This window comes from Sander lucioperca, chromosome 6, assembly GCF_008315115.2.
Source record: "Sander lucioperca isolate FBNREF2018 chromosome 6, SLUC_FBN_1.2, whole genome shotgun sequence".
Taxonomy (NCBI): Eukaryota; Metazoa; Chordata; class Actinopteri; order Perciformes; family Percidae; genus Sander; species Sander lucioperca.
Genome location: NC_050178.1, coordinates 20980824 through 20999150, shown reverse-complemented (window position 1 = coordinate 20999150; position 18327 = coordinate 20980824). Strand labels below are relative to the sequence as shown.

The 18327-nt window shown below is 41.5% G+C and overlaps 1 pseudogene; it reads left to right on the top strand.

Annotated features, from left to right (window-relative positions):
• Window positions 1–875, top strand: part of LOC116052981 — a 22563-nt pseudogene extending 21688 nt beyond the window's left edge.
• Window positions 876–18327: the final 17452 nt, after the last annotated feature.

Below are 18327 nucleotides of genomic sequence, written 5' to 3'. Positions count from 1 at the left end.
CACACACGCACACAGAGACACACACACATCATTAGATCATGACAAGCTTGTTAAAGGTGCAGAGGAGGACTTTTTTAAGAATGACTTCAGTGCCATTATTTGTTCTTTTCTCAAAGAAAAGCTTAACTCCAAGTCTTTCAGAAGACCTATGTTCCCAGTAGCAGCAGCCATAAGCCCCGCCCACTGGCTCTATACACTTTATAAACAGGAAACAGACCGGGTCAGTTTGACGGGAAGACAACACAAGAGTTAATAAATCAACAGATGATAATCTGCTGCTGTGTTGTGTCTGTTTCTCTCCATCAGATGTCTGTCAACTGGAACTGGACACAAACACAGTGAGCAGAGACCTCAAACTGTCTGACAACAACAGGAAGGTGACAAGTGTGAGGAAGGGTTTTGTGTGGGAGTATCATATAGTATCATGAGTGTCATATCCTGATCATCCAGAGAGGTTTGAGTCCAGGCCTCAGCTGCTGTGTAGAGATGGTCTGACTGGTCGCTGTTACTGGGAGGTTGAGTGGAGAGGAGTGGTTGATATATCAGTGAGTTACAGAGGAATCAGGAGGAGAGGAGACAGTAGAGACTGTGGGTTTGGATATAATGATCATTCCTGGAGTCTGAGGTGCTGCCATGATGGCGGTTACTATGTCTGGCACAATAACATCAGAACAGACATCTCCTCCTCCTCCTCTGTCTCTGATAGAGTAGCAGTGTATGTGGACTGTCCTGCTGGCTCTCTGTCCTTCTACAGAGTCTCCTCTGACTCACTGATCCACCTCCACACCTTCAACACCACATTCACTCAGCCTCTCTATCCTGGGTTTGGGGTCTGGTATTTTTCCTCAGTGTCTCTGAGTCCTCTGCAGGACTGAGAGTCTCTCCTGTAGACAGAAACACTGACTGAACATCAGCTGCTTCCTTCGTTTTGGTGTTAAATATTTCGGCTGTGTATTTCCTGTATTTCCTGTGTATAAATAATTAAACAGACTTCCAGTCGGTGTCTTCAGTTGCTGGACGGACGTGAAACTCTCCTGGTTGGATGGTCTGTTAAAAACAGGAACTGTGTTAGAAAATATCTGCTGTGATGTTGATTGGTTAATAATCTCTCCATGTGTTTGATTGATCCTGAAAGCCTGAAGTCTTTTCTGTTACTGTAGTTACCGCTCTGAGCCTCCAGAGGGCAGTACACCTCCAGTTAAAACTTAATTTATACTTCTGTGTAAACTTCTGTGTATTTATACTTCTTCAGGGGTGAGACAGTGAGAAACAACATTATAAGTTATGATTTTATGTTTTGTTATAGTGAATAAAAGACAGTTACTGTGGGGAATCTGATTAATCAACTTCTAAACTGAAAGGTTTCTACATACTGGAAATTAATCACAAACTGGTCATGTTAGTCATAACACAAGACTAACACACTGGCGGTGAGACGGCAGTAAGACGAGTGCTTAGGGACCGTTGTAATGGCAAAATTACATTTCAGCATGATTCTTTATATTCTTGTCTTATTTCTGTTTTAGTTTCTCTCACAATGCTGAAAGGGAGTTTATCTCATTCTCCAACTCGTTCTCATTCCAAACTCGTATAATAAGGACGTTTGGAAAGTGGCTGTCAGCGTCTGATGCGACGAAAAAGGCGTCTTTCAGCGTGTTTGTATGACGCACCGGGCAGAGCAGCAGTTAGAGAGGATTTAGCGAGTAGTATGTAACGGCGAATTTCCACATAAGGACGTTCGCGTCCCGCTTGTCACGCTTGCAAATGTCGTTTTTTTCTTTCCTCTCGCGTGTCACAGAACCGTACGCCCACCCACGACCCTGTCCTTAACATAACTGCGTCAAAATGGACGGCAACAGTCCCGACCAAGCGCATTTACTTAAATCGCTAAAGGAGACTTTTAGCATTAATAAGAACGCCAAAGGCACCTGACCAAGCATCCATATTTTACAAGATGGATGTGAGAATGTGTTGCATTCTCACATGTTGATTCTGATTCTCACTAAACTAAGTGGGAGCCACAAAGTCTAAGAACGTAATGTGTACGCTGAACAGATAGGGGGTACAAGGTCACCCTAAACTATCTCTCCCGGGACATTCATTTCTCCCTGGATAGTTGAGACTCCTCAGATAGTTGAGATTAACGGGATGTCTAACCTTGGGGTAGAAAGTGGTACAGAGGGGAAGAAGTGAAGTGGCTCCTGAATGTCTACTATGTCTGATTGATTGTAAGAAATGCCGAGTCATGTTTAGGCAGGGGGCATGTCTTTCTATCTCACTGAAGATGTATATAAGCTGTGTGCTTTTTCTTCTTCGAAGAAGACACTTTCCCACTGTACTGTTGTACTTGTCAAACTGTGTTCATATATTTGCAAATATAAATAAATACTCAAAGACCAAACTTTGGTTTCATTCTCAAATAGTCTTATTTGTTTCATCTTGTCCTTTTTGAAATACACCCTGCTGCAAACACGAAAAGTTTCCACCACACCGTCTACAAACTACAATACCCAACAAAAATATTCATTAATTTAATGATTAAATAAGGTAGTGTCTCCAAACTCACCTTAATTATAACTTGTTTCCTGCTGGTTCTATTACAGCACTTTAAAAAAAATAAGCATATTCATAATTTCAGGGAATATTTTTTGCAAAAAACATTTCATATTTTAAAAATTAAATAGAGTCATGTCTCTAAACTTACCTCACACATAATTAGTCTTCTGCTGGTTGTACTACAACACTTTTCACTTTTCAAAAAGAGGCATGTCTCCAAAACTACTCCACACATAGAACCCCCCCTGCTGGTTGTCTGAATTTATTTTCAAAGTGCACCAGATTGATGCATTTAAACGTTAAAATAGACAACATGTTCTTACAGGGGAGCATGCCCATGGACCCCCCTAGAGAGTCTGGACCCTCAGTGCAGCTCTAGGTATAGTGACCCCCCTAGAGGGGCTGGAGCCCCAGTGCAGCTCTAGGTCTAGTGACCCCCCTAGAGGGGCTGGAGCCCCAGTGCAGCTCTAGGTCTAGTGACCCCCCTAGAGGGGCTGGAGCCCCAGTGCAGCTCTAGGTCTAGTGACGCCCCTGTTTTAAGTTTACAAAGATAAAAAACATTACATGTTTTGGAGGTATTTACTCTTCTGAGCTGAAAATGTCCTCCTGTGATTTTGTCTCAGAAATCTGGTCACCTTAACTTAAGGGCCGTCCACACCAAGAACGTTAATTATAAATATATAGTTTTAAAAATCGTTCTAACATGAGTGGATGGTGGAGTTCACACCACAACTATAACGACGACGACAGTGGAGAACGATATCATTGGGATCACTTTCAGAGAGATCTGATGAACGATAGAGACACTGACAGCCAATCAGAATCCATCTGAGTTTACAACATGACACGGCGGAGAGAGACACTGACAGCCAATCAGAATCCATCTGAGTTTGAGCTCTGCACAGATTTGACCTCCCCGGCTCTCTGGACCATTGGCGTGGACGGCCCTTTACAGTCTTTACATGTGTCTTTTTGTTGCCTTTTTTCAAACCTCTTGTCAGCTTTTTTCCATGTTTTTGTCTCCTTTTTTTTTAAACATTTTATTCTCCAGCAAATACACAGAGCTGGTGGTAGTTCAGGGTGCCTGGGAGAGCGGAGTGTTCCCAGTAAATACACACAGCAGGACCAGATATACCTTATTAGTAGAGCTTTTTTTCCTCCACAAATTGATTTATGTTCTGCCAAAACAATGCTGTCTTTGTATTAGTACCCATTACTCCTGTAATGCATTAAAACATGAATATTTAAAGCAACATTTTTATTTTATATCAGCGTACCTTCTTACAATAACTGCTGCTTGACTGCAAACACCTCCTCAGTGAAAGCATTATTTTGGCTTTGCCAGAACATACATCAATATGTTGATGAAGCTAATCTATCCTAATCAGACATATCTTGTCCAGCTGTGTGCATTTACTGGGAACACTCCGAGGCACCCTGAACTACACAGTCGTGTGTGTATTTGCTGGAGAGAAATAAAACGGCTCGTGGTTTGAAAGCTGGAGGGAGTATCAGGCTAAAACCTTCATGGTTATATTCACAGAAAAGGTAAGCTACCTGCGGTTTATTTAGACATCAACAGTCTGATTTATTTAGTGTCCACAGAGTCTAAAACTAAGTGTTCACTTCTCTCTTTTCTCTCTGTCTGCAGTGGTGGAATGTAAAGAAGTACAAATACTTTGTTACTGTACTTAAGTACATTTTTCACATATCTGTGCTTTACTTAAGTAGAATCAATAGTGCATACTTTTGGCTTTTACTTTGTTACATTTTGCAGCAATTGTCTATATTTTCTAATCCGCTACATTTCTGTGTATGTAAGGTTCTGAAATGCAAAAAAATGTTGACTACTTTTTTTTTTTGAAAGGGCGTGCGCCTGTGAGCTAGCCTGGTCCTACCAGACTCTCGTACATTTCATTGGTCCAGAGAGTCTGGCCTCTCTCCATTGACAAGTGTTAACTTCCTTGAAGGCGGGTACTCTGTTGAAGTTTAAAACTATTGGATCTGCCCAGAGCCACTCTGGATCTGCCATAACCAATCACTAACGTTTGGTCATGACGTATGTCATGCGCATGTGCAACAAGAGGGGAGACCGACAACAACTATCAGCTTATATTTAGCATTAGCATCGCTAGTGTTAGCCTTAGCCAACTCCTTCACCACTAACGGAGCGAGCTGGAAAATCAAACTTTTCCTGAACCCCGTGGGGAGAAGGGCCACAACATCATGGCCACCAACACAACTCAGCAAAGATTGTTCTTGCTCTGCCTTTAACTTCTGGATATTTGGCAGCGTTGCCACAACGGACCGAATGGCTTCGCTCGCATCTTTCTAGTGCACGTCCTCAACGTCATCGTTCTCAGCCACTCCCTCTGTTTACTGATTGGACCTACAAATATTTGATCGGAGAAAACCTAAGAATATACCGCAAACCCAGACAGAGTACTGAAGGGAAATGAAAATTGAGCGGAAGTACGTAGGAGGGCAGAGCCAGGCTACCTGTGAGCACCCACGGAGGAAAACATAAATCAGCGCCTATGTCTGACGCTTCCAGACACTGCCCAAGTATCTGTATTTTACGAGTTGGGAGTGAGAACAGGGTGGACGCTGCCAATCCCCTCCAACAATCTCCTGTGATATCCTCACCTGTCACCTGTTTGCATTTAGTTGATTGGTGATTTTCTTTTTATGTGTGACAGGTTATTGTGATTGTTTGTTGCTCTATTTAGCATGCAGAGCAAAAAAAATTATAAATGACTAAAGTCATATTAACAACTGACCTAATGTTCATATAAATAGTCAGTTTGAAGTGAGCAAGCGAGTTTAACAAAGATAATTAGTTGATAATTGTGCCAAAACAGTTGAGAAAAACAGTAAAAGCCCCAGAAGCTCCGCCTCTGTCTATAACTGTTTCCTGTATCTCATCTGATAATTCTTTGTGTCTTTGCCTTTCTCTGGCTCTTCCTCTCATCCTCACCATACCCCCCCCCCCCCCTCGCCTCCTAGACCATAATGCCCCTTCCTCTTGCATATGCTAAAAGAGAAAAACTGTTCCTGGAAGTTCCAACCAACAAGAGGGCTGTGAATGGATCCTCTAAACCAGGGTCTTCAACGTTTTTTTAGGCCAAGGACCCTTTAGCTAAAAGAGAGACTGAGCAGGGACCCCAACCAAATTGAGTTGTAATTGGGTTGCATATTAAACTGGGCCTACAGTAACGTGTTGGCAGCCTAAAGCCTCTATACATAACTTTTAGTGCAAAGAATACTAAGCTATTAAAATTATTGTTGGCATGGATTTTTTTTAAATCAAAACAAAGTGCAGTGTGAACGCAAACCGAACCAGATGAAAAATGTTGCACCTTCACCCCCGACTCGCAGTGAGTCCACCGAACTATAGGTGTGAAAGCGCCCTAAATGTATTTCTCATTATTTACAAGAAGCACAATAGCGCTAAGCCTATAACTTAAACGGTCAATCCATGATAATTTGGGCCGAAAGTGAACGAGGGCAGGTGTGTTTTTAATACCCCGTCCACTGGCCCGCCCACTTTCCCTCTGCTCTCCATGTGGCCTCTGTGCAATGTCTGCTTTTTTCTCATACCAAGGGCTGAGGGGAAGCAGTGCTGTAGTCTAATGTCACGTAGACTACAGTCTAATGTCATGTAGACTACACCACTAAGGGGAAGTGAAAGAGTGTATTTTAAAACACCAATGGCCAAGGCGAGAGTTAATGCTGAAAGACTTCTGTTTCAGCTGTGAGAAAGTTTCATTTTGATGATGTGACATAAAGGTCAGACTCAGTCCAACGAGTGAGACTGCACAAACACACACACACACACACACACACACACACAGACACACACACACACACACACACACTCTGACAAACGATAAGGAGCGTCGCTTGACTTCGTCTGATGGAAGTTGAAGCTCCTTTTCTACCCAGACCTGCTGAGGACAGAAGAGACGCACGCTGATGGCTGAAAGTTCAGTAAGTGGAGCTATGATTAGTTGAGATGATGTCATTGATTGTTGTTTTTTGGAGAAACGGTTGAATTGACGGTGAAAGTGTGACTGTTTAAAGCTGTGAATCGAGATGGCCGCCTGTGTGAGCAGCAAGCAGAGAGAAGTCCAGATAAAGTGTTGCTTTGAATGAGAAAGATGAGTTCAGTGTGATTTAGGGTCTGTCAGGACTCTCAGAGATGTGTGGGGGAAGGTCACAGATGGCGAGGATTAGGACTAGGAAACTGCTGCGGGGGGAGGAGAACTGGATCCATCCTCATGTTTCTACTGGGACAGTTGGTCAGACTTGACAGGCGTATACTTAATGTACAAGCAAGGAAAGAATTTGGCAAAAATCATGCATGACAAAAATTAAAACAAGATGACACACACAAACATATATACACACACACACACACACATAGAAACACATATATAGACATATACATACATGCATACACATATACACACATGCATGCACATATACACACATGCATACACATATACACACATGTATAGACGTAGACACACATGCATACACATATACGCACATGCACACACATATACACACATGCATACACATGTACACACATGCATGCACATGTACACACATGCATGCACATATACACATGCATACACGTAGACACATGCATATACATCTACACACATGTATACACACACATGCATACACATATACACACATGTATGCACATACATACATCCCAAATGTGCTGCTATTTATAGTAGATGCACAAACAGAAGCCAACACACACACACACACAAAAAAAAAAAAAAGTTAAAAAAAAAAAAATCAACAGGAATTGTGTTATGTTAAGTTAGAAAGAAGAGCAGGTTAATTGTAGATAATTAAAGACAGATGCCTTAAAAAAAACAAATTAAGTAATTGATCTAATGGCGTTTTTCCATACATGGTACCTGCTGGACTCGCCTCGACTCTACTCGCCTCGACTCGACACACTGTGCGTCCATTTTCCATTGCAGATTTTAGTACCGCCTCAGCGTGGCTGGTCGTCTTGCCGGCTCGACGCACACACCAGCGCACGAGTATAAACATCAGGCCACTTGAGGTTGTTTTACAGTTCTGTGGAGGCTCCACGCAGAGCTTTCACCGTAGCCTGTGTAATATGTGGCCTGATGTATACATTTGTCAGCTGGTGTGTGCGTCGAGCCAGCATGTGTGTGTGTACGTAGGATACGGCGAAAGCTCTGCCTGGAGCCTCTACAGAACTGAAACAAGCGGCGCCGTAGTAAACTGCCGTGACCTAACGCGACACACACTCAGAACGTCGAAGGTGTGTTGTTGTTGCCAGAAGACACATTTAGTTTCTAAAGAAGCTGGAGGCAGCAAAAAAAAAAAACACAGCTGGCTAAACTATTTAAAAATAGCGGGTTTGTTCAGGACACCCCCGTCTGTCGCTTTCACGTCACCTTTTCGGCTCGCCTCAGCTCGCTTGGAACCTCGACTGAGGAGGTACTAAAAGAAGTACCTGTTAGCAGGTACCAGGGACTTTTTTTTGTAATGGAAAACCAAAAAAGGCGAGTAGAGTCGAGGCGAGTCGAGCAGGTACCATGTAATGGAAAAGCGCCATAAATGAGGTGGGCAAGGTATTCCAATCAGATGGCGCTTTAAATTTAAAGGCACGTCGTCCCAATTTCTTTGGAGATTCTGGGAACAAAGAAAAAGGGTTACTCAGTATGTCTCAGACTGTATGTTGATCTATATGCGATTAGATGTTGTTTTAAATAAGGAGGATAGTTAAAGAAAATTGATTTAAAAATAAATGGCAGCCAGTGAGAATGCCTTCTAGATGTAGGTGTTAACCAATGAAGCGACTCATACATCAGGCAATGATGGGTTCTATAAGGACACCTCAGAACAAATCGACAGGGACTGTTATAGGCTACATGGAGAGGTGTTGTGGTTATGGATATTTCTGTTGGGGTTGTTTATATTTCTGTTGCCTGTTTGCATATTTCTGTATGTTTCCTGTTTTGTTTGTTTATTCTGTATATTTCTGTTCCCTGTTGTGTAGATTTATCCTGTTTTGTGCATTCTGAGTATTGTATGTTTCTGTTTCCTGTTTTATTTTGATAAATAATGTCTGTTTTCTGTCTTGTTGTGTCCAGTTTGCTTCCTGTGTTTTCCCGCCTGTGTGATTGTCTAATGTGCTCCACCTGTTCCCCAGCCCTGGTTTCACCTGTCCCGTGTTGGCTCGTTACCTAGTTTGGTGAAGCACTGAACCACTAAGAAGAATTGTTTTGAAAATGGGTTCATTACTCGAAGCTTCAGTAACAGCGACCTCGCCTGGTGAAGTGCCAAGGCTGAATCTAAATTATCTTTTGGTAGATAGTGGACAGGAGGCTTTAAGAGGCTTTAAGGCTAATGAAATAAAACACACACACACACACACACACACACACACACACACACACACACACACACACACACACACACACACACTCTCACACACACACACACACACACACGTGCACAGTGCACATGTATACTAAGAATGGGATATCATTCTTTTGACAAATAAAGATTGATGAATTTGTGTATTGTGTTATTGGGTATTGGGGAGAGAGTGCTTGGGAAACAGAGGATTTGCTGGGAAAACATGGCACAAGTTGGGTGTGCTTGTGTAACTATGGCCAGGGGGTATGTGGGATAGGGAACACTCAAAGATTTTTATTAAGGAACATTATTTTTTCCACACTTTTTGGACTAAGCCTGTTTCTTTTTTTGCTCACAAACTCTCTACACTTAGAGAAAATTCATTCAGAGGGAACGGATGATGCCGGCTGACGCTTTTATTCAAAGCATTACATGTACCTTATCAGGAGCGATTAGAATAAAGTTTTACCATGTCAGAACGACCTCTCTTCCTAGATGCTGTAGTGGAAGTTTTTCTTGTTAGCAGCAGGAGTGCGTATCAAAAACACCAGATGAAACAAATAAGGACGATTTGAGGATTAAACCAAAGTTTGGTCTTTGAGTATTTATTTACATTTGCAAATGCAGGAAGCACACGGTTCACAAAAGGCACGCAGCGCTGGTGTGAAAGGTCTCTTCAACGAATAAGAAAAAGCACACAGTATATATGCGTCTCCAGTGAGATAGAAAGACATGCCCCCCTTTCTAAACATGACTCAACATTTCTTACAATCAAACATAGTCAGACATTCAGGAGCCACCTCACTTCTTCCCCTCTGTACCACTTTCTACCCCAAGGTTAGACATCCCTTTATCTCAACTATGTGAGAAGTCTCAACTATTCAGGGAGAAATAACAGATAGTTTAGGGTGACCTTGTAGCCCCTATCTGTTCAGCGTACACATTGGTACACATACAACAGCGAGGGATAAGATTTGCTTCAGAGGTATTCCAATAAATAACATCTGCATAATCTAATATTGGTAGTAGAAGCTGTGAAATAATCCTTTTTCTGACCTGTAGTGTAAAACAGTTGATAGAACGATATAGTATTCTCAGACTACAGTTTATTTTCTTAAGACATTGTGCTTGGTAAGGAAGGACAGTATTCTGGCATTAATAATACTACAGAAAACCTTCCCCAGACTACTGTTCACACAAATGCCTCTGTAGTTGTTAGGGTCCAATCTGTCGCCATTTTTGAAAATAGGGGTGATGAGTCCATGGTTCCAGATCTCAGGGAAATAACCAGACTCCAGAACAAGGTTGAACAGCTTGTGGAGGGTTGCCTGCAGTGTAGGGCTACTGTACTTTAGCATCTCAGGGCAGATGCTGTCCACTCCACAAGTCTTTCCAGCCTTCAGAGTCTGCAGTTGGCTCTGTATTTAAGTCTTATTTCTGTATCTAGGGGGTTTTGGTAGTCTTTCACCTTTTCCTCTAACTGGTGAAGATTTTCAACTACTGAGTGTTGTTGGGGGGTGATTGCACTATAATCAATATTCTTATACAAAAATTGGTAGCACTGCATATTACGGCTCATTAATAAGATGGTAATAGTGGGGTAACAGTGAGATAATAAAGAGGTAATATATAGGTAATAACATGTAATTACCAAAGTAATAACGTGGTAATACATCACAGTAATAAGATGTAATACGGGGTAATAAGGTGATAAGGTAACAGACGTAATAACATGCAATTACCAATGTAATAAGTAGGAAAGGGTTTGATAATAAACATATGTATATCTGGGTAATGGTAATATAGTTATATTAATATTGTAATAACATGATAATAATGGGGTAATATATGTTGATGTTTTCACAGTATTATAGGCTACTATCAGCATAATACCTTCCAAATTAGATAAAACTTCTTGGAATTCATAATTGGTAATTACCATATTATAACCATACCATATTTCAAGGTAATACTTTACAAATGATATATTTAATCTTGTGACTTACCTGGAAACATGTCTGGTAGTTTTTGTGTAACAACCATGAATCAGTGCTGCAAAAAAACTACCTGTTTCTATTTCATTTTATTCTGTGCCCATCAGGACATTAGTTCACTTAAATGTTTTTCTTCTCCAATTGCTGGCAGTAGTTTGTTCCACATGCGTGTGTGTTCCTTTAAGAACTGTAGGACCTTTGCACCATGGGACTTAGTCAGGAAGTTGAATGTGAGCAGGACAGCCTCACGTGTTATCATCTCTCCATACAATCTGCTTCAATCTTCGACGTTCCATGCCTTTGGTAGCATTCTCGGTATGTGAAACAGATGCTGACATACTGTTCTGATATCTTTGTTAAGTATTGTCAGAAAGTTTGGTGTGCAATATGTATATTTTTGATGATGATTGATAGCTCATATTAGACTGTCAGTATGCTTCATTAAGCTAGTTTGCCACTGTTATCGGGTTGTGCTACATGTAAGTATATTTTAGTTTAGATAAACAATATAGGTTATACTAAGTACACTGTATAAAAATACATTACGTATTTCCTTTATTTCAGCTTACATGTTAGCTACTGTATATACTAGAGGTCGACCGATTCATCGGTTTTGCCGATTAATCGGCACCGATAGTTGATTGGTGGAACTATCGTTATCGGCAAAAATCCATACCGATGGTTGCGTCCGTTGCTGGAGCGGCTGAGAAGCACGCGTTGTCATTCATTACACAGTACGCGAGAGCTGAGAAGGGTCTGCTGGCATCATGCATTACAATAGCGCCCTCTAGAGGCGAAATAAAAACTATCACTGATGCCTGGTGTTGTTTATTTTCCACACGTGTTACTGTGCGCTGCACCGAGAGCACATGCTGTGCGGAGAAGGCTGACATCAGATGCACGTTTAAAGCATCGACAGCAAAAAGGTATGTATACAGTTCATATTAATTTGTTGAATAGATGCTGCATTAGTAGAGAAAGAACAGCACAACAGTATATTTGTTTGCTTTCGAGGCTGAGATGACGCTAAACATTAGTAGTAGGCTAACTTACCTCAAGCGGTTAAAACACTGACAAAAATAAACGCAAGTCCGACCCAAATGTCAGAATCAGAACCCTAAAGGCTCGTCCACGATCCCAAACGGCACCTCTGATTCATATTTAGATCATTTAATAACAGTTAAACATAGAGACTTACTGATGGCTGCAGCTAAAAGCTAACGAGTTAGCCGTCACGGGGGTGTCTTTCTAGCCTTACAGGTGATTTTCTATCCAGCCTGGAACTTGTGCCTTTTTTCGGGGTTGTTGAGCATTAAATCCAAACTGTTACATCCAAGATTTATCCACTTGATGTCCATAATTCATCACGTTTTCGGTCATTTCTGCCACTAACTCCGTGCTACCCATAGACAGTAGGTGCTACCGACAAGGGGATCTGCCATGATGCCTTTGTTTATGTTTTCAACCAATGGGAAGGCAGGTCCGTCACACATTACGCCTTATATGGGCATCCAAGCGAGAACAAATATATATATAATATAAAGTGGGAAAGATAGATCCCTCCAGGTCAGAGATCGTCTGTTATCGTTCTAAACCGTTCTACAGAGAAGAATGGCGTCACTGTTTTGAGATTGTTTGTCCTTTATATGAATTATAATGCTCATTATGATTATTTTTGTACTGGATGACTCCAAATATGTAGGAGAACTGTTTAAGACAACACACATGCTTGTGTAGCATTGCTGTGGGTGTAATATCAATAAATATGACATTATTATTTTGATTATTGGCAAAAGCGTCTGGACTTTTTTTGAAACAATGTATGTATTTTGTCAAATGTATAAGTTATAAATACTATCGGTCGATTAATCGGTTATCGGCAAATACGGCCCAACCTAGCTATCGGTATCGGTAAAATCCACTATCGGTCGACCTCTAGTATATACTACTGGATTACAGTGTCAGGTAGTTATATTGTTTTTACAATTATGATTGTATAATGTTTGTGACTCATCAATATGTAAGCAACTGGTCATTGTGTTTCATTTCCCAGTTTGACCCTTTCTAAGTCAAATAAACTGAGTTACGACGATCCCAGTCTCCAGTGCTTGATGGTGGAAGGTGTTTAGCTGCTGGTCAGATTGCACAGGGTTACGTGCATGCAGACACAGGCAAAAGACACATTTCATGGTAATATTAGAATAACACAGTTGCAGAGATTACCTGGAAACTACCAGAAGCATTTCCAGGTAATCTCTGCACCTCTGTTATTCTAATATTGCATGTAATCAAATAGAAACAGGCCGTTTTGCAATTTGCAGCAATGTTCATGGTTGTTACAAAGAAACTACCAAAATCATTTCCAGGTAATCTCTGCACCTTTGTTATTCTATTATTACCATATAATACAATAGAAAAAGGCAGTTTTGCATTTTGCGGCACTGATTCATGGTTATTAAACAGAAACTACCAGATGTGTTTCCAGGTAAGATGTCACAAGATTAAACATGTCATTTGTAAAGTATTACCTTGAAACAAAAGCGAAATGTTTGGAACATAAAGGGTGGATGAATTTCAGCATTATAATATGGTAATTACCAATTTTAAATTCCATGAAGTTTTATCTAATTTGGAAGGTATTATGCTGATGTAGCCTATAATACTGTGAAAACATCAACATATATTACCCCATTATTACCATGTTATTACAATATTAATTTAACTATATTACCATTACCCAGATATACATATGGTTATTATTGAACCCTTTCCTACTTATTACATTGGTAATTGCATGTTATTACATCCGTTACCTTCTTATCACCTTATTAACCCCGTATTACAGCTTATTACTGTGATGTATTACCCAGTTATTACCTATATATTACCTCTTTATTATCACATTGTTACCCCACTATTACCATCTTATTACCTAGCCGTAATATGCAGTGCTACCCAAAAATTCAAAGTGATTTTTCCAGATCAAACCATTTTGTATTGTTAATTTATCTTTAGTTTGTTTTGGACTGAATTTATTCCACAAATTCCAGAAGACATTTTGGTCAGTGGCTTCTTCTATTTTGTTAAGTTCTTCAAATCTGTAAAGCTCTTTTTTGTTATTGATTAGTATTTTGTAGTATTTTAGTGCCTGATGGTATTGGACCTGTATTTTACTCTCATGGGGTTCTCTGTGTTCTTGGTTTGATAATAGTCTTAGTTGTTTTCTAGCATAAACACATTCATTATCATACCATTGTGTTTTGAAGGTTTGTGTTTTGTTATTTTGTTACTAGAGTTAATTATTTTGAGATTTTACTTTGTAGCTAATTCATCAAATATATTGTTTAAATGCTGTGTAGCCAAATTACTCCATCTTTTGTGCATGGGAATTTAGTAAGTCTGTAGAGATTCAGTTTTGATTTAATTTCTGTACTGTCAAGTGCAGTTAAATAATTCTCTATGTTGCTGCATTTTTTCCATATATATTTTTGGTGGAGGTCGTACATTTTGCTGGTTTCTGATTCTGCTACAATGCTATACTATGTAGACTTATTTAAATAAAGTGTTGTTTGGCAGTGATCTGAAAAGGGAAGTTGTGGTAAAACTAAAAATGCATTCATATCCTCTGGGTCGATAGCGGTTATCGTATAATCCACCACAACCTAACTCAGAGGAATAGGTCATTCTACCCAGAGAGTCACCACAGGATATAATTTTTATATTGTGCTTTATGCCAAATTATTGTTCCCTCTGAATCTCTTCCATTTTTAATTTTTTTTTCCTGCAGAAGGTATAGAAAATTCAATGTAATTATTAGGACAATTAGATAGTAAATATGAATGGTTCCATGTTTCATGTAGAATGATGATATCTAAATTATTTACACTTTTTACAAATTCTGGATCTGTAGTTTTATCCCCAAAAGTTGTGGAGTACAAACCCTGGATATTCCAACTACTAATTGAGAATGACATTTGTCCAGATACAGGATCTGTGTTTCACATAGAAATATACAATAAAGAAAATCCAACTCCAACAATATTAAGTACTATAATTGATATATATATATATATATATATATATATATATATATATATATATATATATATGTATGTTTTTGTATCCATGTATAGGTATCTTTGGTGTCTGATAATGATGAAAGCCCATGTTAATTTAACAGTTTTGAGCACCACAAGGTGTCATCCCTCTCTTTCTCTCTCTCTCTCTCTCTCTCCCTCTCCCTCTCGCTGTCTCTCTCTCTCTCTCTCTCTCTCTCTCTCTCTCTCTCTCTCTGTCTCTCTCCCTCTCTCTGTCTCTCTCTCACTGTCTCTCTCTCACCCTATCTGTCTCTTTCTCTCTCTCTCTTTCCCTCTCTCTCTCTCTCTCTCTCTCTCTCTCTCTGTCTCTCTCTCTCTGTCTCTCTCTCTCTGTCTCTCTCTCACCCTATCTGTCTCTTTCTCTCTCTCTCTTTCCCTCTCTCTCTCTCTCTCTCTCTCTCTCTCTGTCTCTCTCTCTGTCTCTCTCTCTATATCTCTCTGGGCTAAAATATAAATTACCTAAGTAACTTATTAACTCACACTGCTCGCTTTACAGTCAAAGGGTACAAATTTTATGAGCGCACCTCTCTCTCTCTCTCTCTCTCCGCCCACCGAGCTCCAACGGATCTTCTAAGAACTTTGACACCGTTATCAACCGAGTATTGATTGGTCAGTAGGCGGTGCTTTAACACCGGATGGTCTCTAATCTCCAACATAACCTGTTCCCGAGCAGGTTAGGTGTTCAGCATAAGTTACCACTGCGATTGAACCCGGTAACAAGTGATCCACCATTGTGATACCAAAACCCTGGGTTGAACCTGAAGTTACCTCGTTAATGCCAAATCTTGCTTCGTAGTACAGGCCTCTGGTCAGGAGCAGGCTCGCTGTACAGAATAAATCTCCATGTTAATTTAGGTGTCTCTGCTTTTGTGCAACCAAGTCAAGGAACTTTGATCCTTTTAGCACAGGGGCATCAAACTCAGTCTCTGTAAGGGCCAGACTGGAAAATGAGAATCACATCAAGGACCTGACACGTAGAGTTTAGTTTTGACATGCTCTAAGGGCCAGACTGGAAAATGAAGCCACCTATATTGACTCCATCAGAGAACAACCACTGTGCAGCCTGGCTTGGTGCGTTTCACGAAGGCCAAGCCAGGCTGAGGAGGAGCGACTAGGTCGAGTCAGGCTGAGGAGGAGCGACTAGGTCGAGTCAGGCTGAGGAGGAGCAACTAGGTCGAGTCGGGCTGAGGAGGAGCGACTAGGTCGAGTCAGGCTGAGGAGGAGAGACTAGGTCGGTCAGGCTGAGGAGGAGAGACTAGGTCGAGTCAGGCTGAGGAGGAGAGACTAGGTCGAGTCAGGCTGAGAGGAGAGACTAGGTCGGTCAGGCTGAGGAGGAGAGACTAGGTCGAGTCAGGCTGAGGAGGAGCGACTAGGTCGAGTCAGGCTGAGGAGGAGCAACTAGGTCGAGTCGGGCTGAGGAGGAGAGACTAGGTCGGTCAGGCTGAGGAGGAGAGACTAGGTCGAGTCAGGCTGAGGAGGAGCGACTAGGCCAAGCCAGGCTGAGGAGGAGCGACTAGGTCGAGCCAGGCTGAGGAGGAGAGACTAGGTCAAGTCAGGCTGAGGAGTAGAGACTAGGTCAAGTCAGGCTGAGGAGTAGAGACTAGGTCAAGTCAGGCTGAGGAGGAGAGACTAGGTCAAGTCAGGCTGAGGCGGAGAGACTAGGTCAAGTCAGGCTGAGGAGGAGCAACTAGGTCGAGTCGGGCTGATGAGGAGCGACTAGGTCGAGTCGTGCTGAGGAGAGACTAGGTCAAGTCAGGCTGAGGGGGAGAGACTAGGTCAAGCCAGGCTGAGGAGGAGCGACTAGGTCGAGTCGGGCTGAGGAGGAGCGACTAGGTCGAGTCGGGCTAAGGAGGAGCGACTAGGTCGAGTCAGGCTGAGGAGGAGCGACTAGGTCGAGTCAGACTGAGGAGGAGAGTCAGACTGAGGAGGAGAGACTAGGTCAAGTCGGGCTGAGGAGGAGCGACTAGGTCGAGTCGGGATGAGGAGGAGAGTTAGGCTGAGGAGGAGCGACTAGGTCGAGTTGGGCTGAGGAGGAGAGACTAGGTCGAGTTGGGCTGAGGAGGAGTGACTAGGTCGAGTCAGGCTGAGGAGGAGAGACTAGGTTGAGTCAGACTGAGGAGGAGAGACTAGGTCGAGTCAGACTGAGGAGGAGAGACTAGGTCGAGTCAGACTGAGGAGGAGAGTTAGGCAGAGGAGGAGAGGGACTATGTTGAGCCGGGCTGAAGTAATTCTGATAGATGAGCGTTCACAGCTTTCTTTTACAGACCGCGAGGTTGATCACAGATTTACTGATGCTAAAATGGAGAAGACGCATTGTGCATTCTTTACAAAGAGTGAGCAGCAGCTTCATATGAATTTATGACAACGTGAAACACATTATTAGTAAAAAAGAAACACGACGGCTGTAATGAAACGAGGCAGACGATCATGGACCAACTGAATGCGTAAGCAGCCTAAACATATACATTAACTGACGACTGCTCTTCTGAAACCGACGTAATCATACCATCCCAGGAGTTACGCTGATTATTTGCACAAATTAACAGTTGTACTCTTTGTCTTAAAATTGAGCAGAAGATAATGTTAGGCAGGAAATTTACCATGAAGCTCAATTAAAACCACTAATCTTTTATACTAGAATGTGATGGGTACATCTCTCTCTCTCTCTCTCTGTCTCTCTCTCTCTCTCTCTCTCTCAATGTGTGTCTCTCTCTATCTCTCTCTCTCTCTCTCTCTCTCTCTCTCTCTCTCTCTTTCTCTGTGTTTGTGTGTCTCTCTTGCTCTCTCTCTCTCTCTCTCTCTCTCTCTATCTCTCTCTCTCTCTCTCTCTTTCTCTCTCTGTGTTTGTGTGTCTCTCTTTCTCTCTCTCTCTCTCTCTCTCTCTCTGTCTCTCTCTCTATATCTCTCTGGGCTAAAATATAAATTACTTAAGTAACTTATTAACTCAGACTGCTCACTATTATAAGAATGTATAAATATACATTATAAAAAATGACGAACCTTGATCCTTTTACCACAGGGGCGTCAAACTCAGTTTCTCTAAGGGCCAGACTGGAACATGAGAATCACATCAAGGGCCTGACACGTAGAGTTTAGTTTTGATATGCTTTTATTTAAGAGAAAAAGTCAAATATTTTGACTGTATTATTGCATGTATCATATACTGTAGTCTTCTCACTTACATTTTGGGCCTCATAAAGCCCCCAAAAAGTTCAGCAAAAAAGTTCCTCAGCCAGCGACAAATACGTTGAAAAAAAGCGCCA